The sequence below is a fragment of the Carlito syrichta genome, unplaced genomic scaffold (genome assembly GCF_000164805.1).
Source record: "Carlito syrichta isolate Samal-C Ts95f unplaced genomic scaffold, Tarsius_syrichta-2.0.1 Scaffold302587, whole genome shotgun sequence".
Lineage (NCBI taxonomy): Eukaryota > Metazoa > Chordata > Mammalia > Primates > Tarsiidae > Carlito > Carlito syrichta.
Genome location: NW_007246683.1, coordinates 6,993 through 32,805, shown reverse-complemented (window position 1 = coordinate 32,805; position 25,813 = coordinate 6,993). Strand labels below are relative to the sequence as shown.

The window sequence follows — 25,813 nt, the reverse complement described above, 5'->3', positions numbered from 1 at the left end:
GCAAGTTTAGATTGCCTCAAAAGGCTGCAAAAATGACTCCTTCTGAGAGTGTAGGCCCTTAATCTTCTGTCCTTTCTAGCTTGTCCCTCCACAGACAGGTATGGTCTGTGTTGGTGTCTGGGGCCGTGACCTTCCGAGCCTCTCGTTCACCTTCCTCGGCCAGCTTTTTTGCCCTTCCGTAAAGAGAACAGCAAGGCCCCCTCTTCATTCCTGTGGGTGACAAATAGCTAAGGAAACAGGAATGGTTGTGCAGCCAAGGACCCAGAACACTGATGGACCCTTTACCTTTGTCCTCTTGCTTGGCGAATATGCAAATGCATGGAACCCAGGTCCTGCCACTTGGTGCCTGATTTTATATTTTCCCTTATGAATAAACTGCACATTATTTTCATACATGTATCATTTATAAATTAGCAGGTTCAATGGCTGAGATGGCAGATGATATTTCTTGGTTTTTTTAAACAAAAGGAGAACACTGTTATTGATTCATCTATTTTTTTAATGTAACCATTTATAATAGATTCCCCCCAAATTCAAAAGCAATGCAGACTCAATTCATGCCTGGCCTCATTCAAATGTCCCAGCGGGGCAAGTCAGTTTGGATGCATCTCAGAGTCCTACATGCGGTGTATTTGTATGGTTTAAAAAAAAAAAAATGACCCTAGAGCAGAGAACCCTCCCTCGGTGGCACACTAGGCTCCTCTGGTGAGACAGCAGAGATATATATATATATATCTATATATATATATATATACACACACACACACCAATGTCCAGGTCCCACCTGGATCAGTTAAATCAGCCACACTGGAGGGGGGCCCAGACACCAGTAGTTTTAAAGTTCCCCAGGTGGTTCCAGTGGGCAGCCAGGCTGTGGACCTGGACTCAAGAACACATGGATCCCGGCAGTTTTGTAGAGTGAGTCATGTAGATAGGAATGTCAATTAAGTTGTGGTATGTGGGCAGGTTTTGCAGTTCCGATTTCAGGGGCATGGGAGTTACAAGGTTTGCTTTTAAGATCATAGGTGTTTAATAAAAGTCTGAAAGAACATCGACCAAAGTGTTCCCCAAGGTGAAAAATAAGCCAATGCTCATGTTGGTGGGGTGTATGCATTGAAGGGGCACTCTCTGGGTGCCAGTGGTACAGGGATATTCAATTTGTTGTATATAGGAGTGTTCATGCAGCTGTGCACTGATGATTTGTGCTCTTTGCTGCAAGTGTGTTATACTCTGCTAAAGCTTTAAAAGACACACACACACACACACACACACACACCCCACACACAGATTGCCACAAAACGGTTAGCAGTAGTTACCTCTCAGGTGGCTAGAATTTGAGCATTCTAGATTTTTTCTTTGTGTGTCTCTACATTGTTTTAATATTTTACTGTGAGCAGGTATCATCTTACAAAAATAAAGAATTTATTTAAAAGAAAGTTGACGGAGAAGAAAGAGAGGGCACAGGAAGAGACAGACGTATTTTTTTATTTATCAGGGTAACTCTGTTGGTGTCTCATACACATAGTAAAGCAAATAGTCATGATTTTATTGTTGTTATTATTAGAGCTGGGGTCTCTCTCTGTTATCCAGGCTGGAGTGCAGTGACACAATCACAGCTCACTGCTGCCTCAAACTCCTGGGCTCCAGCCTCAGCCTCTGAGTATCTAAGACTACAGGCACAGTCATCATGACTGGCTAGTTTTTATTTTATTTTTGAGACAGGGTCTTTCTATGTTGCCTAGGCTGATCTAGAAGACTAAACAATCTTCGAGTAATCTCCTCAAGTGACCCTCCCCCCATTGGCCTCCCAAAATGCTGGGATTACAGCTGTGAGCCACTGTGCCTGGTTTACTATTCACAATCTGGTTGCTTCTTATTGCAGACCAGTTCCCTAGCAAGCAGTACAGCCAGTCCCTGATAATAATTTTCAATCCTCTTCTTGAAAATCTCCACCCCCCCCCCCTTAAGACCTAAGAGCCCACCTTCAGCCCCCAGCCTCCAGGGAATTGTGGCTACCTGGATCTTCTCTGAACCTGGACGAGGCCTTTGTTCAAGGTTAAGCAAGAGCACAGTCATGCTCACTCAGAACACCTGTCCAGGAGATTGGGAAAGGCCTGGGGAAATCTAGGCACAAGCGCTAACAGGAGAAGTCCATTATGTGTGGAATGGCACAGCTCCATCGGGCATGTGCTTGAATGTCCTGACATTCATCTGGCTAAACTTATAAATCAAAAATTCATTTTCCCTCTTGTACTTTATACTCCCTTCAAAATTTCCCTGCTAGATAAAGGAGAGAAGGAATAAGTGTTATCACAGAACAAGTGTGATCTGATAGCATGAAAGACAGCAATGATCACCCAGTTGTAGAGAAAATTCTCTGAATAACTTTCTTGGACTCTTACTGATGACTCTTAGTGATTGGTTGATGGAAGAAGGGAAAAAGTGTTGTTGTCTGTCAACCCATCTTTTAAACTCAAGAAAATTTATTTAAGTACACCATTGACCAAGCCTTATAAGCAATGACCAGATCCCCATTTCAAGGACAATTATCTACAGTTGTGTCAGCAGAGGTTGCCTGCTTCCAGTCTACCAGCATGAGTGCCCATGACATTTTGATAAACAGGAGTCAAATCTCCACCGCTATCTGAAATTAGTGGAGGATTTCTCCTGCCTCTTTCATAGTCAGAATCATATCATGTGGAGATGGTCCTGGCTCCCATCACACCAAGTAACTACCCTGAGGGGCACACCAGGTGGGCAGAGAGTGGAGCCCGAGGGATGAGAATGCTCAACTCCCCTCCCCAGCAAAATGCACCCTGAGAAGTTGAATTCTGTGCAGTAGCAGCTTTCTTGTTTGGCATGCATTTGGCTCCTGGGGCTGGGAGCGATCATCCCACTGGGATCTCACTGTCTCTTCCCTTTAGAGCAAGTACAGTGGGAATAACACCAAGAGAAGAGAAGACTCGAGTTCAAGTGCAGGCTCTATGTAACCCTGAGCAAGTCCAAGCCTTGAGGCCTTTCCCTCTGAAATGAGGATGATTGTTTTCTCTTTGGGTTAGTGAGAAGATTTCATCAACTGGGACACACAAAAGTACTCTGTAGCCAGAAAACCACCACACAGCAAGAGCCGGCTGTACTTTGACCACATTCCCATTTCCTGTTTGTACTCATCTTCTCTTCTCCTCACAGTTCTGGCCACCATTTGCGTGGCACTACTGGCTGAGGGGTGGCCCAGGGAGAGGGTTCACTTTGTCAGGCTTAGAGGGTGAAGGAGAGCATGCCAAATCATGTATTTACATGCTTATATCTTGTCTCATCATGTCACAATGCCAGCTCTATGGCATGTCCATTGTAGTAGCCCAGTAGCTAGGACGATGCTCAGATCCCTTTACCAATGTTACGAATGATCAGTCTTACACTATCATCATGGATACTTATAATCAAGGATTCTTATCCTGCGGCTATATTATCTGTAACGTCCATTTATAATAGTATTGATTATATAATAATATACCATCACTAGTATAAATTATAAACCCTTTCAAGGGGAGCACTTGTGGCACAATGGCAGGGAGGAACTCACCTGAGAGAGAACTTTATATCAGTTCTGATTGAAGGGTTGCAGCACTTTCGAGACATGCTACAGGAACCCGCAGACTTCAGGCCTTACTGTGTTGCAGTACCTGAGTGATGTGCACCCCTCAAGCGCTGCCAGTCATTGGGGTTGCTTTCCTTCATCTGACTAAGCTAGAATGCCATGCATTACATATGTTCCCACCCACATCTGGAAGTTTCCATGACCCTCAGGAGACTTTTCTTCTCTCTCAATATTTATTTTTTATGAACTCCAGAGAAACTTGTCAATTCCACATGGAATGTCCAAAGCCTTATTTTTTTTTTCTTTAATTCTACTAATCTCAATTCCATTTTACACAGTTGGATGAATTTTCCTGTGGGGGAAGCTTGTGAGGGCTGGGAAGTTCCTCGAGTTTCTTCAGTTGGGGCCCCAGTAAAGGTAAGTCATCTCAGGGTTTCCTTCCTTCTGAGGGGGCCAGGTTCAATGGCCCTGGCATGAAACTGGGAAAGCATTTTACATGCCTGGCATACAGTAAGTGCCCATCACATCTTAGTTTGATGTCTAAACACATAGAATACAAGATTTGTTCTGGAAATCTCCTCTCCTCTTCTTTCCAGAACAAATCTTAGAACTCAATGGGAGAATTATAGAGAGCATCCAAAACGTGAAATAGGAAAAATGGAGTTGAGGTTTAGTCTTGAATAGGAGTATCAAGGGAGGCTACCAGCTGGAAACCACAAGACAACAGACCACGCCAGAGGCAAAAAAAAAAGTTGCCAGCTAGAGTTTAGGCACAAACTAACCAGGAGCCAGGACTTTGTGAACTTGCTGTTTTCATTCCCTTGTTTGTGTTCTGTTTGTTTTCTCTTAATTTTTAAGAAAGTTCCTTGTGAAAATGCTTCCATGCTGTTATGGCTCTTCTGAGGGAAAGTGGGGGAAAGGTCTGGAATCTGTCTTGAGCCAGAGATAAAGGATAACCCAGGCTTGGGAAGTGATGTAACCACCCAGCACATATTGGTGCAGCTTTTCCATACCCAGGGAGCCCTGTTCTCTCTGTTTTATCAAATAACCAAAATCAACTAGAGGTAATTTACAGAGAACCCAGCAGAGAAGAAAAAACTCAAGGGGAGCCCACCAGTACAGCTCTCCCCTCCTCATACAGCCCCTCAACCATCAAAGAGGATTCTGGGGCCAGGGTTCTTCTCTGGGTATGGCAGGCATTTCTTAAACAGACGGTTTCAAGGTCAAAGCAGAAAAGCCATCATTACCACAGGACATCTCAGAGCCATTTCTGTGTATAGTAGGCTGAATAATGGGCCCTAAAGTTATTGGGTCCTAATCCTTGGAGCCACATATAGTTTAAAAATAATAATAAAGGGTATTTGCAGATGTGATTAAATCAGGATTTTGAGATGAAAGATTATCTTGGATTATCCAGGTGGACCCTGAATGCCATGACAAGTGTTCCTATAAGTGGCAGACAGAGACTTTTGACACAAATGGGAGAGGAGAAGGCAATGTGACCATAGAGGCATAGATTAGTGTGATGTGACCTCAATCTAAGGAATGCCAGCAGCCACCAGAAGCTGGAGGAGGACGAGGAACAGATTGTTCTCCTCCCCTAGAGCCTCCAAAGGAAGCACAGTTCAATGGGCACTTTGATTTTGATGCAGGGATACTGGCTTCAGACTTTTTGCCTCCAGAGCTGTGAAAGAAAAAAATTTTGTTGTTTTAAGCCATCAAGTTTGTAGTAATTTGTTACAAACCCCACAGGAAACTAATAAAATATGTTAATTTAAAACTGTAAATTTTCTGAAGGGTTGGTACTCTGTCTGATTTGTTTCCTGTTTCATCCCTAGCCCCCAAATAGGACTGGGCTTTGATACATGCTCAGTACATATTTGTGGAATAAGTGCTGGATGTTCATGCATCTCCAAGATGAGGGTAATAATTTGTGGTGCTTCCCAAACTTATTTACTAAAAGAACCCTTTTCAAAAAAAACTCTTTTGGTGTAAATGTTACTCACTCTGGAAAACAGTGATTTTTTTTTCCCTCTGAATTTCTGGAAAAATATGGGTGTTGTTTAAATGGTATATTAAACAGTGCTAGCTTTTTATCCTCCCCTCCCCCAACATGGTTTTTGTCCTTGGAATGCCCAGCACTATACAAAGTGTTCCATTTTTACTGGGTGATGGCACAGGCTTGTGGCTGTTGGTGTTCAGATTGTGAGGAAAAATATTTATGGGAGTGAATGGGTCTGATCACACATTTGTAGTAACAAAAACGTGTTGCTTTGAAATGTTTAAATGCTACACAGGCACTATTTATAGATTCTCCATTTAAAAGGAGAGGCAGTCAGAAATGTCATGCCTGCCCAGCTTTACAGTAATAACACTATTTATTGCAGGGATATAAATTGTCACGCTAGCAATATTTAGCAGTGGCACCCAACTTCCCATTTCCAGCGCATGCTAACTCAGTGTTTTGTGTGTCAACTGCAAATTATCAATTACAGTTCTCCTGAAGGCGGCCAACTTACTTTCTTCTCCAAGGTGATTGGCGGTGTCTTCAAGAATGAGAGAAGCCCTTACTCTCCTTGCCTTCTCCAGCGTGTTTATTTTAGGTTTTTAAAAGAAAAATGCATACAGACATTCCTCAGATGTGTAGAGACTCTGGGTCCAGAGGCTGTGGTGGATGCAATTTTTTTTCCCAGCACACAATAACACACAGCAGTAGGTCCTGCTGAGCCCTGTGCACATGTTATTTTGAATTTACTCACAAGATGCACTCCTGGGAAGGAGGTTGAGAAACACAGGAATAAACCGGTAAAAGCTTCAAGCAAAATGCAGGCAGCAGCTGGCTGTGTTCAAACCATTTCCAGTCTCTGTTTAAGACAGATTTTGCTGTTTTTCAAAGTGCTTGTTTTTTTCCCCAAGAAAAGATAACTGTATTGATAAATTATAAGAAGTTCTGGAAAAGAAAGTATTACACACTCAGATGGAAAGGAACTGCTAAGAAGGAGAATCATATTTAAATGATTAGTAATGAGAGGTCCAACTTCAGAAATCAAAAAAATGCCTGAGAAGAAGAGTTTTAAAACAAAGATACAAACAGAGAAGGAACAATACTCTGGAATATTGAATTACTAAGATAAAGAATAAACTGGAAAATGAAGTGTACAATAAAAAAGGATTAACTCCTCAATAAATAGCATGAAAGAAAAAAAAAAGTAAGAAACTCCGAGTTCACGACATGGCTTTTCAACCTGGAGCAATCAATGTTAGCCAATATTGCTACTATTCCTCCTGAGGAAATTATTAGTGCCCCAGACCATAATTTAAACTATAAGCAAATAGAATTTCCAGAACTGACTGAAGAGCCTCTATTGGAAACTGAAGCAGACAGTGGTGAATATATACATTTGATTTTACAAGCATTTTAAGAATTCCACATCTCATTCCAAAAAAGAATCTCAGCTGTATGGGACAGTTACATAACAGACAAGCTATAAATAAAGAAAGAATGAGATCAATTGATATATAAATAAATGAACTCTGGGATAGCCAAATCATCCCCAGAGGTTTGGCCCCTTTGACCACTCTCAGCCACTCTTTGTGAATATCTGAAGTTTTAGAGAAGATGCTGAAGTTGGTGGCAGAGCTAAATTTCGAATTCTAAACTCTGTGCTCCTCCCAGCAAGGGCCCACAAAACCTGACAACCACAGACAGGCAGCCAGCTAGTAATTCTAAAATTTCCCAGTTGAGAACAGAGAATACAACCGTGTTTTCTCAGTGTAAATTCTGAAATGAGCACAAGACACTAGCATGCTCTTTACCTGTTCTAGTCATATTCTTTCTTACTTAAAATGTAATAAAAACTGGGGATTTCCTGCTTTTAAAAAACGCTTTAAATTAGGATGAGATCAAATGTAGCAATTGAGACTGTAACCTTCCTAAATGCAATGGAAAACTTTTGTCTTCCCAAAAAGAAGAAGAAGAAAAAAAAAAGACTCTCATAGATTATCTACCAGATTGGAGAGCAGATACTTTTGACCATGTACTTCACCTCCAAATAGCATTTCCAGAATTATGACATTAAATGAGCAGCATCAGTGACAGAAAAGTACAAGAATTATTTTTTAAAATGATTGATCTCAGATATACAAGGTATGTGGAATGAAAAATGGAGAAGAGAAGAGGGCAGGTATAAAGTTAAGGGTGCAAAATTCTATGTGTCAGATTTTTCTGAACAGTTATTCTATATTTATAAAAATACCAATATTGGTTTTATGTTTCTTTTCAGAATTAAGAAAAATAAAAGCAGCCTCAATATAACCTTTTTCCAAATAAAGAAACAAAAAAGATACATAACAAAGAAGAGGATAATGAAAATATGGCTACAGTGGTTTAAATACAACAATTATAAGAGTATGCCATTATATGGATTAAATTTCTATCTTAAAAAAATTTCAGGTTGGATTCAAGAAAAAAAACATGAATATTCAACTTTTAAAAAAGATGAGTAGGTGTGAAAAAAACCTAAAATAATTGGTTGGGTAAGAAAATATCAGTTAACTATATTATAGTCTCAAAGCAGAATATAAAGCAAAAAAGGTTTAGCAGTAAAAATTTGTTATTAACAATAAAGAGCAAATTAATTAGTGAAAACAAGAAGTACTAAATTTATGTGAACTAAAACATATTGCAACAAAGTACATGAAGAAAGCTTAATATTGCAAGATGAAATTGAGAGAAATCAAATTGTAGCAGAAATTCTTATTCCACCATAAAAATTAGACAGATGAATTGGGAGGGGTGGAAGATAGGAATTTATAAAACTTAACACTACAAGTAAGAAGGTTGAATGAGCAGTTTTTCATGAGAATTTAAATAGAAAAAGCAGAATATGTAAAAATTTCACAGAAAAAAAGAATAGAAATTTTTAATAAAGGAAAAATATCAAAACTTACCTGCATTACATTATGTGACCTCACTGCAGAAATGTTAATATTTTATTTTAAATAAACAAGAAACAGCTAAATATTAATGAAACAAAGATCTTTACCTGGTCAAAGAAATTTAAAATATAATAACAAATCATTTAAAATATAAAAAATGAAAGATACTACCCATTAAATATTTAAACTTAAAGAAAATATATATTTAGAGAAAATGCATTGTTTTAAATGTTTTATTAATAAGAAAAGTAAAAATTTAAAAGCTAGAAATATACTTTAGATAATCAAGCAAAAACCTCAAGAAAAAATACATGCAGCAGTAAAGAAATTGATTTGGTGAAATTTTCACAAAAGAATCTATGAAATGCTAAAGCAGAGGTCTCTTACTTTAAAAAGGCAAAAAAATTGAATTCACTATCAAATTTAGTGAGATAAAAACTGAACTGAACAAAATTTTAAAAATCAATAGAAAGAAACTAAAAAATCATTATGTTGCCCATTTACAATAGTGATGCACTTACATATTTAAATAAAGTGGAGGTTTCACAAAATTTGAGAATTTAAAATGATAAAACGAGAGATTGAGATATGTAAACAGGCCAGTAGTTAAGAAAAAAATTAAGACAGTTAGCTGAGACTGCTTTCCTTGCCAAAGTGAGTTAGCTGGAAATTTTTTTTCAAAATTTCCGATAAAAACTAATTGCAACTAATAAAAAATTGTCTTAAGTTAAATATTTCTTATTTTTTTCTAGCAGGCAAAAATGACTGTGCTCTTATATACTGGTAATACTACAAAGGAAATTCTTTCTAGTCAAAACACTTACAAATGTAAAAATGTCTGTTAATAAAATATAATTCTATTTTTAAAGAATTGTTAATCATAAACAGGTAGGGTTTATCACTGTCACATGTTCTGTTTAAAATATATAAAGTTATTCATAAAGTACACAATTTAAATAAATTCAAGAATAAAATTTATGTGATTTTCTGAATAGAATATTTAAATATTTGATAAAATTTAATGCTCTTTCCTGGTAAAAGTTGTAATACAAACATAAGAAAATATTTCATTAACATGATAAAACTTACCAGTCTGTAATAGAGAAATTTTGAAGCATTCCATTAAAAATCAAGCAAAACAAAGATGATTTTGTTAAATTATTTAGCATATATTTGGGGATTCTTGTCATTCTAACAACGCTTCAAAATGCACTAGAGAATCAATACTAGAAAATAAAAACCAAAATCATTGAATCTGAAGAAACTAAGAATTGCAACTAAAAGTGTTAGAAACAAAAAAGAGACGTTAGGAAAGTGTCCAGATAAAGGCTAAATACACAAAACTCTAAAGCATTTGTAGTAAAAATCAGCAAATACCTGGTAATTGATTTGGGGTAGTCCCCTTCACAGTACTGACAAAAATAAATAATATTCTGGAACTTTCCTAACACAAGATGCTCAAACAAAACTAGAAAATGTTAAACTATTAAAAGGAAAGTTAAAGAAAGATAACAACTGCACTACATCAGATAATTGAATATAAAAATAATATATTTATCTCGTTAATTTTTATATCTGAATTAATTTTAATTAAATCTATAAAAATACAAAAATCCAATTAAACAATGATTTAAAAGTTATGTTTAAAAAATAAGTAGACATGAATGGCAAATACAATTTTTAAAGCTTTTCCTAATCATGAAATACCAAAAACAAGTGAAATAAAATGCACACTCATTGAAAATTTTCAGAAAATACATAATAGCGTGAACAAAAAAATCAAAATCACTATGGGTTTGGCTTAAATACAGAAACAAATGTAAACACAATAGAGAATGCAGAAGTAGACTATCATAAGTAACAAGTTGGTAAATGATGAATATTAACAAAGCAAATGGAAAAGAAATAGTTATTTAATAAATGCTCTGGGAATACTTAGAAATGAGAATGAAAAAAAATTACCTAGTCCTAGACCTCAAACCCATTACCCATTAAACCTGTTGAACAGTGGGAAGATTAAACAGTAAACATAGTAATAATCATGGAAATTGGAAAATTGAAGAAACAGAGTAGAACCATGTATAAAAAATAATTTTGATTATTCAAGCAACAGAAAAAGTAGGTTGACAGAATTCGATCTGTAAAAATCATATTTAAGATAATAAAAGATATTTGAAATAAATAATAGGCAAATACTTACTATCTAAAATTGAAAGATTTGTGCAGATTTATTAGAACGGAAGCAAATAACAAGGCTCAAGAGACAAAGGGTAAAGTAAAGGGGAGTTTAAACCAAACCCAAATAGGAAGTCAACTTCTGAGGAACCAACCACTTTTTCTAAAATTTAAAGAAATTCAAATGGAATAAGTGTTATCCTTTTACACCTATTAAAGTAAATTAAAGAAAAAAGTGACAGAACCCATTACTAGCTATGCTTTGGGAAAACAGAGGATTCCTGTGTTGATGATAGCAATAACAATGTGTTGTTTTTTTTTTTCTAGAAGGAAATAAGCCAATGCATATCACAACTCCTCCCACCCCCCAAAAAGTTACAGTCAGAAAAATTTTGCCTCTCTGGATTTATCTTAATGAAATTAATTTTTAAAAATTACATATAGAGATGCCTCTAATAGGGCATTGTTTAGAATTTCAAACACTGAAAGCAATTTAATTGCAAAGAAAAGGAAACTGTAGTTGTTGATAACTATCATAGTGGATCTTCAGGGCAGATTGGGGATCCTACCACATCATGTAGAATTTTGTTTGGTAAAAGAAAGTCTAAAAACTACTCCTTTCCAGGAATAACATTTTAAAAAGATGATTGCAGAAAGCATGTAAATAGACAATTAAAAGTAAAAACAGGAGAACATAAAAATGAAAGAAAATGTGTAGAACTATGAATAAAGGTGGTATAAAATCCACTAACATATGGATAAAAACCAGAAGACAAAGTACTAGAAGTAATTGAATGATTTAATCAAGGAAGAGGAATATAGTTTTTAAATTGGTTTACCAATAAATCAAATTAAAATATTGGGTGAAAGAAGAGAAAAGGAAGGCTGAATTCTTAAGCTCCAACTGGTGTAGGAATCACATGCTTTTGATGTGCATTTTTCAAATCTCACCTCAGCAAGACCACCTCATGGAATAAGGTGCATATTTATCCCATTTGGGAGGGACAAAGCAGGAGAAAATTATTTCAGATCTGGGATCTTTACCACTTTTCTCATCAATTTCCTGGAGATTATTTCCCTTCAGCAAAAATTGCCAAAGAACAACTGGGGGCTAGTCAAGTAACCCGAAGACAAATCTCTTGACTTATTGGTGTGTATAACATCCCAGGATCCATACTGTTGTTTCTGGTTTCAATTAATGATGTTAGGTAAATATCTTTATGATATTTTGTTTAAAAATTAAAACAAACATATTTCCATTGAAAGCAGTATCATTGTTCCACTCCCTCTTATTCCTTCTTATTGATGTTAGGTGTGTGTGTGTGTGTGTGTGTGTGTGTGTGTGTGTGTGTGTGTGTGTGTGTGTTTCCTGGAACACATGGAGCACATGGAGGGGTGGGGTCTTTGGGGCCAGTGATTCTTGCTTGCTCAGCCGAGGGAGTTTTTGAGGACAAGGACCATGTGAGTTTCGTTTCTATATGACAGCCTAACCCAGTACTGCTCCTACATAAACCACTGTTGATTTAAAAAAAAAAAATCTAAACTAAAATAATTAGAAAGGAATACAATCAATTAGAATCATAGACTAGATAGCAGTAAATATATTTATACATAAATAAGTATAAATGAAGTATATGCACTCTTAAAAATTTTACCTAAACCATTTGTGACCGAAATATACCCCAACCCATTCATTATTAAAATGCCACTCACACTTTTCACCCTTAGAGCCTCTACAACAGCAACATACAGCACCTCTGTGCATTTTAACCCCTTTCTTTCATAAAGGACACACATACTCTTTTATATTGTTTTCAGAAGGGTGGTTTGAATGTAAGTCGTTTAGCAGTTAGTTCTTTCTAAACTTTGCACCTTGACCTGACATTTTCACATCAGAAAAGTCACAGTTCTGACAGAGGATGGCCACATTTCTGGGAGACAAACTTTGGACTGCCCTGAGGAGCTCTCTGAATGTGGGGTCAGAAGTCTTGGGTGTGAATTCCTGCTGTGTCCAGCATTCCCAAACCTCAGAGTCCTCACGTAAAATGGGACGATAATCATGACAGCGTGCATACTGCCAATTTTACATTTTAGTTCTAAGACTCAAAACATTTTTTTTACAGATTACATGTACAGCATGTAACACATGTGTAACGTGTGCAACATGTGTGCCACACTAACTCAAGTTATTCTTTTTTTTTTGGAGTTGAAGTCTCACTCCCTCGCCCAGGCTGGAGTGCAGTGGCATGCTCACAGCCACACCAGCGTTGATCTACTGAGCTCTGACCATCCTCGTGCCTCAGCCTTCAAAGTAGCCGGAACTGCAGGCGAGCGCTACCACACCCGGCTAATTTTTGATTTATTGTAGACATGAGGTCTTGCCAAGTTGCCCTGGCTGGTCTCGAATCTGCGGGTTCAGGCAATCCACTCGCCTCTGCTTCCCGAAGTGCTGGGATTACAGGCTGAGCCACCGAGACCAGCCAAGATATTCCTTTGCAATATCTGAAGACAGTACTTCTGGTATCTTAAAATCTGAGTGCTGTTCAAGAATTGAGCGCTCAATAAAAAAGTTACCATGCTCCAGGCAATGGGGTTGTCTGTCCCTCCCACCCTGCCACCCCCGTCTCCCTCGCCAAACCTGGCCCAGTCACTCATACAAGGTCCAAACTTCCAATCTTGTGCATCAATAGCTCACAGCTCTGCCCCAGATACTCCTATCTTGCCTCCTACCTGGGTCCCAGCATCCTCACCCCCACCTCCCACCACCTGTTTCAGGCGGCTATTCTGTGCCTGTGGCAATCCCCAGACTCCTCTCAAAGCCTATTTTGGAAGGAGCTTGCCACCCTGCCCATTTATGGGTTGAATTTGTACCTATGATTTTTCTTCTTCCTTGTAGACCAGGCTGCTCTACCTCTGGCCTATGGAGGTTCTTTAGAAAGGATATTGAGGATTGAGTGGGTCTGTCCTTGAGGAAATAGTTGAACAAAAGTATTTCATGACAGAATGGCAGAAGGAAAGACCACAAGACTGGAAAGTGCTGAACATGCTTCTTGGTGTGGCTGGAGGGACATTGGAGGGCTAAGGGTGCCAAATGTAACTCCTTCAGAAAGGAGAGCCCCGAGGACATCTCTGTCCAGATAACGGTTAGAGGATGACTCATAATTCTAACATGACATATTGCTTTAAAGTCTTCCATCCCTCTTTAATCTATGAAATGTATCTTTTTTTTCCCATATCAATACTATCATTAGTCCAAAGTCATCATATTTCTATGGAATTTATGCTTCTCAATTTTGAAGAGACCTTTATAAGATGTAATACTCATTGTTGGTGAAGCTGCAATAGCATCTTCTCATACTCGTCTACTGAAAATGTAAATAACAGAACTTCCTGCAGTGCAAATTAATAGTACACAAATATTAAGAGATTTTTAAAAATCTATATTCTTTGAAAGTAATTTTACTTTAAGAAATTCATCTTAAGGACATAATCAAATGCTCACAAAAGGTTTGTACAAAGATGTTCATTAAAAGACTCTTTACAATTAAGAAAATATTGAAAACATTTTACATATCCAACAGTAGTTGATAGGTGTAAAGAAATTAAAGCTCAGGAATAAGATTGGATTCTGATTGTTACAACACACAGTGAGAAAAGCAGGCTATTATGCTGCATAATCCTCTGTGTGTGTGTGTATCTGCAGACATATAAACATATGGCCAGAGAAAGAGAAAACACATTAATCACATGCTATAACTACATAGTGAGAGATCAGATGGTTTTGATTTTTTTCTATTGTATAAGCTTCCCAAGCTTTCTTTAATGATTATGTGTTGTTTTCCTGGGGGAGGGTTGAAGAAATCTCTTTTAAAAAATTTTACTGTGGTAAAATACATGCAATATAAATGTTGCCATTTTTACTATTTTTAAGTGTATAATTCCATGGCATCAATTACATTCACAATGTTGTGCGACCATCACCACTAATTATTCCCAAACTTTTTGTGATCTCCAAACAGATACTCTGGATCTATCAAACAATAACTCTCTGTTCCCTTCTCTCCATAATACCTGAAAAACTTTAATCTACTTTCTCTCTATGAATTTATTTATTTCAAAATATTTTATATAAGTGGAATCATGCAACAGTTTTTCTCATGTGTCTGGTTAATTTCACTCAGTACAATGCTTTCTAGGTTCATATATGTATCAGCATTTCTTTTTTTTAAGGATTGAATGCTATTTCATTGTATTAATATACTGTATTTCGTTTTTGCATCTGTTGATGGCACTTGTGTTGTTTCCACTTTTCAGCTGTTGAATAAAGATGCAATGAACACTGGCAGACAGGTTCCCTGCCTTTATTTCTCTGGAGCATCTACCTGTGCACTAGAGTGGAGTTACTGGGTTGTATAATAATTCCATGATTAATTTTTTGAGGAAACTGCTGCTTTTTAAATCAGAATAAAAACGATATAGTTTAAATTTTAGTGTGATTCAGCTTTCAAGAAATAGCACAGAAAGGAGTAGTTTGATGTCAATATCTCTCAAAAGTAAAATTGAATGCTTCAAAATGTTCTGTGTTTTACACGTGCCCCCACCAGCTAGAAACTTAGCCAACTTTTAGAAAATGTCAATATAAATTTAATTTATCCAAATATCCGTAAGAGCCTCATGGATGCCAAGCATTTCAGGGCTAGAAGCTAAAAGAAACTTTGTGATCAGTAACTCTTCTTGGAATGTTTCAAGTTGCAAAATCACCCCTGAGAAAACCACATCATTTACTTTATTGCAATCTTTTGCCAACACTTAGATCTTTTCCTCACATTTCCACACGCTAAATTTTCAGTTCCCGGCAAACTCCAAGTATTTTCATTTAGGCGTGTTTTTTTTCTTCTTCTTATAATCAGAATGTCACTTTAAAAATTTAGTCTGAAATTCAATACTGTTTAGTTCAAAGAAAATTTTCTTAGGTAACTTGTCAGAAAAGCTTGATTGATTGCTTATGACTTGAAAATTTAAAAAATGAGAATCATGGAATTTAATAAAGTATATTGTTTTCTCTTGGGCTTAAGACATCTACAAAGAATCCAATTCAAATATGATATTTAACCTTCCCGAATTTTTCCCACAAAAAAATCTTTTTCTTATTAATCTGGCAAAGGAAGTAAAGCTGACCAACAGTTATCAGGACAGGGGATATCCCTTTTTCTCTGTGTTAAAAACTCTTGTGTTCACAGAGATATTTCTATAAATAGGCGACTGGATCAAGTAAAGGTAGAAAAAATAAGAATCTCTATCTCTGAGTTTTAAACTTTTCTAGTTATACCAACTCACACAATGTAAAACCACAGTTATCTACAATATGTTCCAGGAAAAAAGCAATCCAATGTATTTTATAGTGGGACAGACATATTTTTAGTGGACTTATTTGGAGAGTGGGGACATTGGGGGGAGAATATGAGTAGAAATTTAATGGGCAGAAGATTCATATCTAGAATGCATAAAGTATTCCTACAAATCAATAAGAAAAAGAAACAATTCAGCTTAAAAGTTGACAAAGGGTTGAAATGTAATACCCCAAAAAGGAAACTGAAATGGCCAATAAGCATATAAAACTATGCTCAGCTTCACAACTCGCAACTGGGGAAATACAAATTAAAACAACCTGGAGAAAGCATTTTATATTCATGATATTGGTCAAAATAAAAAGGTCTAATGACATTGGGTATTAGCATGCAAGCTGGGAAATAAGGACTCTTGTCTCCTGGTAGTGGTGTAAATTGGTAAAACCACTTTGAAGAGTAATTTTTGAAAAATCTAGAACAGTTGAAAATGTGCATCCTTGTGACCCAGCAATTCTGTTGCTTGATGTACACCCTAGAAAAACCCATGTGCTTAAGGAAACACATGCAATATCATCTATTGAAATTAGCAAGGCTTCAGGGGAAAATAGGATTGGGGCACACTACTCAAAATCTATAGAACTTTCTCACCCCAGCACTAACAAAAAACAACAATGTTTCAAAAATCATGAAAAAAACCCAGACTTGATGCACTGGTCCCTAGCATCCCAGATGCCTGTGTTTTACCTCTTCCTTCCTGGGCAGGTAGGTAGGTGCATGTGAGCAGTTGTCTCTGTAGAGTGAATTTCCCATGGTCTCACTCCATCTCCCAGGCTGGAGTGCAGTGTCAAGATCACAGCTCACAGCAGCCTCGACCTCCTCGGCTCAGGTAATCCTTCTACCTCCCTAGTAACTGGAAATACAGGTGCACGCCATTATGCCTTGCAAACTTTTTTTTTTGTAGAGATGAGGTCTCACTATGTTGCCCAGACTGAACTCCTGGCTTCAAGCAATCCTCCCTCCTTGGCCTTCCAAAGTCCTGGGATTACAGGCATGAGCCAGTACATCTGGCTGGTCCATTGTTTTAATATAGGGAGAAATGTTTCTAATTTCTTAATTTTTTTCATTTGCACATGCAGCATCACCAGACATTATAATGGTGGAAAACTTAGTGGTCCTCAAAGTCACTAAACTTGTCAATATTTGCTCCAAAAGAGGACATTTCAGTAGATTTTCAGCTCCAGGTCTTTATTCATTGCTAAGACTTTCTCTTTTAATTGTTTCAAAACAGTAACATGTTGGGAAAAATCATGTATGAGCTAATACAACTTCCATGTTCTAACATCCTTCCCCTGTTTACCAATTGTGTGTTAAGTAATTTGTACAAAAAGTAACCTGGGTTGTGGGCATTACAGTGTGGTTTGTTATAGTGAAGAGTTGGGCAGGGGACCCAACATGCCTCTCACATGGGAATGGATTAGGAAAATGTGGTATAACCACATCATGGGATATGATATAATAACTAAGGCCATCAACTAGATCTATGTCTATCAACATGAATAGATCTTGAAAACATAACATCAAGTTCAAAAAGCAAAGTGCAGAATATGTAAAGTTCAAAAAGTCATATAAAACAATACTAAGGATCGTACACAGTAAAAGTATAAAAATATTGATCAGAAAGATGCATCCCAAAATAATGATCATAGTTTTCTCTGCAGGGGGCAGAAGGGGAATAAAACCAGGGAAAGGAACTTCTATTCTATCTGTCAAATGTATTTCTTTTAAACAAAAAATATGTAAAACAGAAATGAGGAAATTGTTTTCATTTGCTATGTCTGACTCACAGGTAAAGTATCTCTTCAATACTTTTCTCCTTAAATTTTTCCAATTCAAAAAAAAATTGGAATTTCACTCAATTTAGCAGACGTTTACTGAATGCTTGGTGTATGCAGTCACACCCCTAAGTAACATTGGTTAAAGAAATGACACAAACACTGCCTGAAAATCATTTACAGTGGGTGGAGATGGTGAAAGGGCTGTGCGGATAGGGAGAGGAAAAGTCGATTCCCCCTTTGGGGAGCCAGGGATGCTCCTTCCGGAAAGATGCAGGAAAGAGTGAGCGAGTGAATAGGACTCAGGAGGGAGTTTTTTCTTTGAGGTATGACATATTAGAGAAATAGAGTTTCTTTTTTTATTTCTTTCTAAACAAAAACCCAAGAAAATGAGAGGAAGGAAACCAATGATATCATTATAAATTTCACAGGAAATCCTAATTCCCCTGAGATCGAATGAGACACAATTCAAGTTTACCCATAGTAAAGTTAATTCCACTTTGCTCAATAAATTCACTTTGTAAAATGTATATTTTATTGTATTTTATTTTATTTTTTGAGACACAGTCTCACTCTGTCGCCCAGGCTGGAGTGTAGTTGCATGCTCACGGCCACCCCAGCATCAACCTGCTGAGTTCAGGCAATCCTTCTGCCCCAGCTCTCCAAGTAGCCAGAACTATAGGAGTGTGCTGCCACACCTGGCTCATTTTTTGATTTATCATAGAGATGAGGTTTTGTCAAATTGCCTAGGTTGGTGTCAAATCTGTGGGCTCAGGCAATCCTCTCACCTCGGCCTTCCAAAGTGCTAGGATTACAGACTTGAACCATCATGCCTGGCCGTAACTGTTTTGCAAAAGTTGGTCTCGAACTCCTGGGCTCAAGTGATCCTCCTGCCTTGGCCTCCCAAAATGCTGGGATTACAGGTATGAACCACTGCACTTGGCCAAAATATATTTTTTAAATGGTTACTGTGTCTGTGTTTAAGGCAGACTGTTAAACACTCTAATATTATAAATTGCATGACACTGGGAATGCCTCTTGTGCTCTGCTTAGACTTCAGATTTTCTGTCTGTGAAAATGATAAGCACTTCTGTCGGTTAAGGAAAGGGAGATGGTACATTAGGTGCGATATCTGGTCTAGAACTGGCACCCAACCAAGCTATTTTCCTCTCCTACAAGAATTTGTTTATATAAGCGGTATCTATGTTTACAAATTACAAATATTCCTTATTCATTCACTAATGTATATTTTCTTTTTATTGCCATTTTTATTTTAATAAGAATTCCTTTTATAATTTTGAAAATAATAAGAGCTACAATCTGTTTAAAGGAGGCTGCATTACAAACACTCCTCCATTTCTTACCATTTTAAAAAAATAACACAGAGGCATTTATATAACTTGAGGCAGTTTATAACTTGAGGCTCAAAAAATGTCCACAGAGGACCTTAGGAGTCCCTGACCCCTAGAAATTGTTTGTAAAATTATGTGTATGACAAGAGACAAATTATTCCAGGGAAAGTACTCATAACTTTTATTAGATGCCCTCTTTTATCACAACCACTGCTGTCACCTTATATTGTGTTTTACTCTAACCCAGTTTTGCAAGTATATAGAAAATTAAAACCGACTTGCCTACCTTTATTTTAATAATAATAATAATAATAACAATAATAATAAACCAAGGAGAGGAATGAGAGTGGGGCATGAAGATAAAAGAATAAATTGGTAAAAAATGAAAAGAGAGGAGCCTGGTGCAGACCAATGAAGAAGATGGGTGGAACTCTTGAATCTTATGTAAGAAAAGTAAGAAGCAAACAGCAGGGTTCTGATAAGCAGGTGAATAGGAGATAGTTGTAAGTCTATCCAACACATGGTCTATTGTACAATTAATTTGCTGGGGGTCTAATTTACCATATTGCCACCTACCATATGCCCAGAACTGAGAAAGGTACTGTGTGATGCATGAGGAATAAAAGAACCTAGTTCTTTATGCATTGTATCATTGTGAGAGTTAGGCATAGGCATGTGAGATAGCAAAACATAACTAGAATGCAATATAATACAATGTAACTAAAATGTAACTGTAATGTAAGGATAGTGCAGTACTCAGTGTCACCAACATTTTGTCATTTATTCCTTCCCAGAATCCAGTGCAACTTCTGCCCATTTTTCCAGGCAAGGAAACAATTAGAAAAGCCTGTGACTTGCCTGTGTCACCTTGCAGCAGCGCCAGTTCCCAGATTTCCATCACTGTGGCTAGTTCTTCCTTCAACCCCTGTTCATAAAATCGTTCTGAATTCTGAGACTGCAAACTCCACACCGTATCTTTCTGCAGTGACTGAAAGGTGAGTCAATAACAGTACAACTTTCTCTCCCAGAAAACCATTGAATAAAGCCTTCTCATTCTCTCTTTTTTACTATCCTAGTTGTAATAAACTACAAGAAAATACTTAATGAAAATTTCATGCCTCTGATGCAAATGTCAAAATTTGGAGCGTGAGGAAGCATCTCTGTCTTTATGCTCTTAGTGCTGCTGACTTGGGGGAAACTCTGGTTCCAGCAGGAAATGTCCAGACCCCTTCCCTCTTCTTCACCTTCATTCCCCATGTGGGAGAGTTTGTGACAAAGGAAAACCCCACACGCCTTCCCTCATTAGTCCTTCACAACGACTTTGATGCCTTTTCCTTCATTTTGGTTTTCGGAACTTCTTTATCAGTTCCTGGGCATTCCCTCTTCCTGAGGTCAAGAGACTGCAAATTGCCAGGGTGACATGCATGATGACCTGGTCATATCAACACCCATTCTTTTTCTTTTCTTCCACTTCCCCTCACTCTCCCCTGCTCCACCTCTTCCTCCTTCTTCTTTGAGACAGAATCTTACTCTCTCATCCAGTCTGGGGTGCAGTGGTACAGTCCTGGTTCCCCACAGCATCAATTTTTCTGGGCTCATGTCCCTTTTGTCTCAGCTTCCAGAGTAGCTGGGACTACAGGCATGCCCCACCACACCCAACTAATATGTGTGTGTGTGTGTGTGTGTGTGTGTGTGTGTGTGTGTGTGTGCGCGCGCGCACGTGTATTTTCTGTAGAGTCTCACTATGTTGCTCAGACTGGTCTTGAACCAGGGCTCAAGTGATTCTTCAGTCTTGGCCTCTCAAAATGCTGGAATATCAGGCATGAGCCACTGCGCCTGGTCCCACTCTTTCTTCTTGTAAGTGGACACGGTCCCTTTTCCCATGAGCAGAGGAGGACAGCTTCTGAGGATTACACAAAAAAACAAAAACCACAGAAATTTGCCCCAGTCCAATGGTGAGATTTTAGCACTTATCAGGAGTTTTTAGTTCCAAAATGAGGGTCTTGGCTGCTGTTCCTTTAGGGAACCCTAAGACTCCACTCCCAGCCCCCATAGTGTGGCAGGATAAGCCAGTCCTTGGCCTCCACTGACCTGAGGCTCTTGCCTCCTCTTCCCTTAGTCTCTGCCTCATCCCTATCCCACCCCACCACATGGTCTCCACTGAGGTATCTCACAACAGGCAGTGACTTTCAAACTTTTAAGAAAAAGTAGTGGAATCATATTTTTTTCTTCTGAACCATTGGGCTAAAATCTAATTTATAAAACTGAAGCCAAGCAGAGCTTGAGTGGTGGAACCAGTCATATCTTTACCTACTTAACTTCTCTTGACTCCCCTCCCAGCACCAGAAGGACTCTAAGTACTCTTCAAATCCCGTGAACATCAGCAAGGCATCACTGATGCAAACAAAACAGTTGCTTGGAAGGCTGAGATGGAGGGATCGCTGGAGCCCAGCAGGTCGACGCTGAAGTGGCCGTGAGTGTGCCACGGAACTCCAGCCTGGGCAACAGAGTGATACTCTAACTTGATAAAAACAAAAACAAAAAAACAGTTGCTGGTCACTCCCCCTATCAAGGTTCCTGATCACAAACAGAAAAATCCAGTTCTGGGTCCCTGATCAGTACAGGAATGTGCTGTAAGACTACTGGGTAGCTGAGAAATATAAGGAAGCCTGGGAGAACCAAGTTCAAAAAAAGGGGATAAGACTGGGGAGGGAGGCTAGGTTAGCTGAGCTCCTTTTGAGAAGGAAGGAATGTATATCATGCATTTTATGTACTAAGCAATTCCAGTGGTCACTACTCTTGTGCAGTGCACAACCTGGACAGCCACCTAGGCAAGTCCTTGGGATCCTTTCAAAGGGAGGTGGAGTTCAGTTACTGGGCAGTCCAGAAGGACAGTGTCCTTCCTATTCCTCTGTGCCAGGTGCTTTACTTATTTCAGCTTCTTTTATTCTCTCCAGCATCCATCATAAAAATCACTGGGGGCATTTGTTAAAATGCAGATTTCCAGGTTCACCTCACCTCCCTGGATTCTATCTGATAAAAAAGTTCTGTATGGCAGCCTGGGAAATTTCATTTTAAAAGCATCTCAGTGGATTTTGATGAGGGTAGTAAGGAAGCACATTTGGAGAAATACTGCCCTATGTGCAAGTTTTTATGATTGCTGTTTTGCAGGTGGAGGGAGAAGTTTCATGTACCCAAGACCACACAGCTGGCAATTAGCAAGGAGGGACTTTGAATCCAGACCCTTCTGCCTCCAAAAGTGTGCACTTTTCATTATACTTAAGACATCCCCTTTGTATCTGTGTATGAAACTTCAGTTTCTTACTGTCCCAAATGTCACTCTTTCTTTCCTTCCTTTCTTCTTTCCTACCTCCCCTCCCTCCGTCCTTTCCTTCCTTCTTCCTTTTTGAAAGTGACTCACTCTGTCACCCAGGCTGAAACACAGTGGTGCAATCACAGATAACTGTGACCTTGGACTCCTAGGCTCAAGTGATCCTCCCATGTCAGCCTTAGACTAAGCAACTGGGAGTACAGGCACATACCATCGTGTCCAGCTAAAGTTTTTATTTACTTATTTATTTTATTTTGTTAAGAAGAAGGATCTTGCTAAGTTGCCCAGGCAGGTCTCAAACTCCTGGCCTCAAGTGATCCTCTCACATCAGTCTCCCAAAGTGCTGGGATTGCAGGCATGAGCCACCACACCTGGCCCAAATGACACATTTGAGCATCAGCTGTTCAAGCACTTGGGATGTGGAGGAAGAAAGCTAAGCATGGAAGGTGATTGAACCAAGAGAGGGACTCAAGGTGTTTGGACTAGGCAGTGCCATCAGGAACAATAGGTACATGGATGGCAAATGGACCAGGTTTCTCAATACTAAATGACACTAGGAGGGAGGAGTCTAGAATGATTCGTGTGCTAAGAGATTCGAGTTGGAGAGTTCAGTAGGAGCCCATGTTTGGCTTAATAGAGATACAGATGGTTACATACAGAAACATTTGCAGATATGTGTAAATATATAAGTTAGTATGCACACATATATTTCCTTGTTCTGACAGCAAAGCAGGCCTAGAAGCAAATGACACCCCAGTAGCAACAAGCGCACCTAACAGCTGGATTCTGGTATCTAACAGCATTCTCAAGTAGAAGTAACTGGAGCTCCTCAGAGAAATAACTGGTTCTAGGACTGAGGCATGAGATATTTGAGACCACCTGGGAGCATCTTATAGTGCCAGAAAGTAATCATGCTAAAAACAAAACAGAACCCACCGTGATGGAGTATGTTGAAGGAACCCAAGAAGCAACCGAAATTGCTCTCAATAGCCACACCTGGAACACTCCAAAAAACATAATGTATAAAGTGGTATTGGATGATTACCCAACATGTGAAAGAACTATCCATGAGTCCATATTGATATAAATAAATGATTCAATAAACAAATGGGGAGAATAGATAAACCTCCTGAAGAATTCTAAATAATTTACATGAATACTTTGCAATTAAGAAGGCAGCCAAGTGCAGTGGCTCACATCTGTAATCCCAGCACTTTGGGAGGCTGAGGTGGGACGGTTATTTGAGCCCAGGAGTTCAAGACCAGTCTGAGCCACATAGTGAGATCTCATCTCTACAAAAAAATCAGAAAATTAACTGGGCATGGTGGCTCACACCTGTAGTCCCAGCTACTCAGGAGGCTGAGGTGGGAGGATAGGCTGAGCTCAGGAGGTCAAGGCTGTGCTGGGCCATGACATGATTGTTCTGATCAGGTCACTGGGCAACAGAGTGAGACCCCTGACTCTAAAAAAAAAAAAAAGAAAGAAAGAAAAGAAAAAACGAAAAAAGAAGGTAAGCTCGAGTATAGCTCCCCACTCCATAAGAGTGAGCTACACAAAGTGACTTTCTTTCAAAAAGTACGGTACGGAAAGAGAGAAGAACTTTACAGCAGAGACGCCTGACAACCATGACCTCAACTAGGGCATCAGTGTTACCATGGACAGCGGTAAGTCATATTTGCGTGATGTGATGAGAAGGGCACTTTACCTCTGTGGTCTTCCTCTCCAAAACACATCACCCCAAACTAATCATAAGAAAAACATCTGAAAAATTCCAGTTGAGGAACATGCACAAAATACCTGGCCAGTGCTCTTCAAAATCGTCAAGGTAGTCAAAAAACAAGGAAGATCTGAGCAACTGTCACAGCCAAGAGGAGTGCAAGGAGACACGGCATCTAAATGTGATGTGGGATCCTGGATGAGATCCCAAACAGGAAAGATACATTAGGGAAAAACTGAGAAAATCTGAACCAAGTAGAGATTTAGTTAATAATAATAGTGTATTAATATTGGGTCATAAGTTGTGACAAATGTACTATAGCAGTGTGAGATGTTAGTAATCTGGGAAACAAAGTGTCGTTATAAAATGTTTGAAATAATTTTGTAAAGGAAAAAACTTTTTTTTTTTTTTGAGTTGGAGTCTCACTCTGTTACCTATGCTGGAGTGCAGTGGCACGCTCATGGCCACCCCAGCAGCAACCTGCTGGGCTTAACGATCTTTCTGCCTTGCTTTCCAATAGCCGGAACTACAGGTGCATACTACCACACCTGACTAATTTTTAAAAATTTATTGTAGAGATGTGTTCTTGTGATGTTGCCCAGGCTGGTCTCGAACCTGTGGGCTCAGGCAATCCTCTCACCTTGGCCTCCCAAAGTGCTGGGATTGCAGGCTTGAGCCACCACGCCTGGCCGAAAAAGCTTTTTTTAAAAAGACAAAGGAAAAATTTATAAGATAGTTCAAGCATATAGAAAAGTACGGAAAATAACTTGACACACATGTACTCATTATCTACGTTCAACAGATATTAACATTTTGCATATTCAGATATTTTTTGTCTTTTTCGTTGTTGAAGTTTTTATGATTTTAATTAAACACAAATAAAATATGAACATGAGTTGCACATTTTCTTCATCATGCAGTCTGGCATTAGGATTGGTGACTCTGATAGTCAGCTGGGCTGCTCTTTCCATGATGGCTTTGCTGTTCTTGGGGGAAACATTGTGAGCAATCTCAGCACAGTAAGATTTGTTGCACTTCCAGCTCCTTGACATTGTGGGCCAGGAACTTCTGGAGTCCACTGGGGAGAATGTGCGTTGTTTTCTTGTTGCTCCCGTAACCAATGTTGGGCATCAAAATCTGGCCCTTGAATCTTCTACACTCCCTGCTGTCAATACCTCTGGGTTTCTGCCAGTTACATTTAATCTTGACATAGCGTCTGACTGGTGCTGGATGAACTTCTTGGTCCTCTTTTTGATGATCTTGGGTTTCACAAGGGGCCTGAGGGTGGCCATGATGCTGAGTAGGAGATGGCTATTACCTCTGCAGGCAGTGCCAAGGAAAAGAGCTCTTTTGTCTTTCAAATAAATAAAATGTTGCCAATATAGTTAAAGCCTCTCTCTCTCTCTCTCCCCCCCCACCGCTACGCTCTTCTTCCTACAGCTAACATATAAAGTTGTTGTTTATCACTTCCATGAATATTTTATTTTATTATTATTTTTTCAGAGAGAAGGTCTCACTCTGC

The 25,813-nt window shown here is 38.6% G+C and overlaps 1 pseudogene; it reads right to left on the bottom strand.

Annotated features, from left to right (window-relative positions):
- Nucleotides 1-58: 58 nt before the first annotated feature.
- Nucleotides 59-25,583, bottom strand: LOC110595543 (annotated as a pseudogene).
- Nucleotides 25,584-25,813: the final 230 nt, after the last annotated feature.